The sequence below is a fragment of the Cebus imitator genome, unplaced genomic scaffold (assembly GCF_001604975.1).
Source record: "Cebus imitator isolate Cc_AM_T3 unplaced genomic scaffold, Cebus_imitator-1.0 Scaffold0, whole genome shotgun sequence".
NCBI classification, from domain to species: domain Eukaryota; kingdom Metazoa; phylum Chordata; class Mammalia; order Primates; family Cebidae; genus Cebus; species Cebus imitator.
Window position 1 is genome coordinate 2,646,198 of NW_016107315.1, and position 3,717 is coordinate 2,649,914.

The window sequence follows — 3,717 nt, forward strand, 5'->3', positions numbered from 1 at the left end:
TAGAGACAGGGTTTCACCATGTTGACCAGGATGGTCTCGATCTCTTGACCTCGTGATCCACCCGCCTCGGCCTCCCAAAGTGCTGGGATTACAGGCTTGAGCCACCGTGCCCGGCGAGCTTTTGATTTTTCACTACTTTTCATCTCCCCCCATGGCCAAGTGTACATTTGAGAATTTTGTTTTTTTTTTGAGATGGAGTCTCACTGTTACCCAGTCTGGAGTGTAGTGGTGCAATCTCAATCTTGGCCCACTGCGACCTCCACCTCCTGGGTTCAAGTGATTCTCCTGCCTCAGCCTCCCAAGTAGCTGGGATTACAGGCTACCATGCCTGGCCTGATTTTTCATTTCTCTGCCTCATGTATAATACCTGGCAATAATATCTATTGATTCATACAGGCTAGGTCTTGAACAAAAAAACAGAGGCTGCCGGGTGTGGTGGCTCACCCCTGTAATCCCAGCACTTTGGGAGGCTGAGGCGGGCAGGTCACCAGAGGTCGGGAGTTCAAGAGCAGCCTGGCCAATATGGCAAAACCCCATCTTTACTAAAAACACAAAATTAGCTGGGTGTGGTGGCACATGCCTGTAATCCCAGCTACTTGGGAGACTGAGGCAAGAGAATCGCTTGAACTTGGGAGGCGGAGATTGTGGTGAGCTGAGATTGCACCATTGCACTCCAGCCTGGGCAACAAGAGCAAAACCATGTCTCAAAAAACAAAACAACAAAACAGAGACTGGGTGTGGTAGCTCATGGCTGTAATCCCAATAGTTTGGGGTGGCCAAGGCAGGAGAATTGCTTGAGCCCAGAAGTTCAAGACTAATCTGGACAACACAGTGGGATCCCGTCTCTACAAAAAATTTAAAAAATTAGCTGGGCGTGGTGGTGCACACCCGTAGTCCCACTTGTTTGTGAGGCTGAGATGGGAAGATAGCTTGAGCGTAGGAGGATGGAGCCAACGCACTCCAGCATAGGTGACAGACAGAGTGAGGCTGCGTCTCAAAATAAATAAATAAATAAATAAAATAAAATAAAATAAAAAAAGAAAAGAGAAAAAAAAGAAGCTGGGTGTGGTGGCTCACACCTGTAATCCAAGCACTTTGGGAGGCCAAGGTGGGTGGACCGCTTCAGCCCAGGAGTTCGAGACCTGCCTGGCCAATATGGAGAAACCATGTCTCCATCAAACACACAAAACAAAAACAAAAATTAGCTGGGTGTGGTGGCGAGCACCTGTAGTCTCAGCTGGAGGCTGAGGTGGAAGGATTGTTTGATCCTGGGAGGTGGAGGTTGCAGGGAGCTGAGATCTTCACTGTACTCCAGCCTGGGCAACAGAGCGAGACCCTGTCACAAAAAACAAAAAACAAACAAAGGAAAAACTAGTGCCTTCTGTTTAATGAGTGCTGTGATGTCTGATAAGTTTATGAGAAATATTTTCTTAGGTCACGGTATGTTCTAGGTAAGATGGGGCAAATGGCAGAATAAAACAGAGGCTCTTTGCGTACACAGGTCAGAAAAAGATACTAAAAAGGCATCAGGCAGTTATACCACTGTCTTGAAAGGACTCGCTCCCTCACTTTTCACTTCCGCCTTCCGAAGCAGCCAATGAGTACTCAGCAGTTCGCATCTATCCAAAAAAACTACAAATCCCAGAAGTCAATGCACGGGACGAAGGGCTCATGCATTAATTGGGACTGGTGGGCCCGCCCCTAGACGCGGAACTTCATTTCCCAGGCGTCCCTGGGACTCTTCGATTTTCCTCCGATCGCGCGGTCATTCTCCTCCCGCCCCTTGCTTGCGGTCCTCGCGCCAAGTCGGCGCGCGCGCGCGGTGCACGTAGTGCGCGAGTGACGCATAATATGTGGGCCGCTGTGGAGCCGTGGTCGCGTTGTGTGTGTGTGTGAGTGGAGAGTGAGTGCGGGACCTGAGGCTGTGTGTGTGAACTGTGGCCGCTGGCGGGGTCGGGGGGTGGGCAGCGGCGGAGCCGCCTGGGAAGGTGAGTGGGAAATGGAGGGAGGCGGCTCTCCGGGAGGGGCGCGAGGAAGCGGGGCGCGCGGCCGGCTGGGCGGCAGAGTGGGCGCTGAGCTGGGGGAGGGGCAGCACCTGCCTGGGCCGCCGGCGAGGAGGGGGCGGGCCGGTCTGCCAGGAGGCTGGGCCCGGGGCCTGACAGGACTTTTCCGCCTCTTGATTCCTGTCCCGGGGGCGGGGCCTCCACGTTCTTCCTCCACTCCCCAAGAGAGGCTTCCCGAGAGTAACTCTTCCGCCCGGAGTGGGGGCGCGGGGTGTGTCCGCCCCTACCTGGAGGAGGGGCACTGTTTGATTCCCTTGTTATCTTTTTCCTTCCAATCCTGTTAGTCTCCATACCGTACCGGCTGGGGGGCTCCATCTTCCGTACTATACGGCGGCCCCCTTCCCGGACTGTGTCTCCGCCTCCAGCTCTAGTCACCTGGGTGGGCTCTCTCTTCTGTCGGCCTGGTGCCACCTCTCCCTGCACCCGGCCGGCTCTTGGACCGTGCGACGGAGGCGGAGCTTTCCGGACACTCCTCCCATCCCAATGAAGGAGGAAAGCGTTGGAGAGAGAGGTGGGTGGGTCCCACAGCCTGGAGCCAAACCTCAGAGTGCCCGCCAAGCTTCCCGGGAGTCTATTTCCCGGGGTCATAGTATTTTTCAACTGGGGTGTCAGAAGCGTTTGCTTAACTTCTCTTTCTAGACGGTTTTTGTCTGACTTCCTCTTACTGCAGTGGCAGCGCTCTGGCTTTCCATTTGTTGAGGAAATAGTTTTGGAGTGTTTGTATTAGTTGTTTTTTGAGTCACAAATGACTCGTCCTTGGCCATGTCATGTTGGTCTCAGTTTTTCCTTACCCTGTTTTTTCTATGAAGCCTTGTAATTAGTCTACATGTTTCAATATTTTGTTAGCAGCATCTTTCTGTTTAAAATGCATTAACATACAAAATGAGAGATTAATTGGTAGTGTCATCTTGCATTTTCTTTTTCCAACTTACTGGAATTTACCTTTAGTGTTTATGCAAGTGTGTCTATTTAGACTACAGGAATCGTTTTAGTATTTTTCTTCTTGATGATGTGAAGATTTGGATTTTTTATATAGCAGTTATTCATTACCCATTTTTTAGTGGGGATATATTTTTGGATGTTAAAGAGGTAATAGAAAATTTGGGAAATGTAGGGAAATAATTTTGTGCTCAGTATTTCTTGGGGAGTTGCTGAGTACAGTGTTTTACTATTCTGCCTATTACACGGTTTTTAAATTACTTTTATTCATTTTTTTTTTTTGTAGAGACAGTGGTCTCACTGTGTTGCCCAAGCTGGTCTTAAACTCCAGGCATGAGCCACTATACCTGGCCTAAAAGCTGTTTTAGATACAGGATCTTGCTCTGTAGCCTAGGCTGGAGTGCAGTGGTGTGATGATAACTCATTGCAGCCTCCAACTCCTAGACTCAAAGGATCCTGCCTCAGCTTCCTGGGTAACTAGGACCATTGGCACAGGTTACCATGACTGGCTAATTTTAAAATTTTTGTGTAGACTATTTCTTGAACTGTTGCCCAGCGGACCTCAAGCAGTCCTCCTGAATTGGTCTCCCAAAGTGCTGGAATTACAGGCTTCAGCCACTGTGCCGGGCAAGTTTTTAAATTTAATAGACCAGGAATCTCATAGAATGAACCACATATTAGTTTGAGGTGTTTGGACTGGTTTATTACCAATTGT

The 3,717-nt window shown here is 49.9% G+C and overlaps 1 protein-coding gene across 11 annotated transcripts in view; it reads left to right on the forward strand.

The window, feature by feature from the left end:
- The first annotated feature begins 1,785 nt into the window (after window positions 1–1,785).
- Window positions 1,786–3,717, forward strand: part of DCAF1 (DDB1 and CUL4 associated factor 1) — an 88,182-nt gene continuing 86,250 nt past the window's right edge. For 6 of the 11 annotated variants that reach the window (XR_005200469.1, XR_005200472.1, XM_037738993.1 and 3 more), the window contains exon 1: window positions 1,786–1,988. The gene's annotated coding sequence lies outside the window, so the exon portion shown is untranslated. The remainder of the gene's footprint in view (window positions 1,989–3,717) is intronic. The other 5 variants (XM_037739091.1, XM_037739101.1, XM_037739135.1 and 2 more) reach the window with 2 other exon arrangements.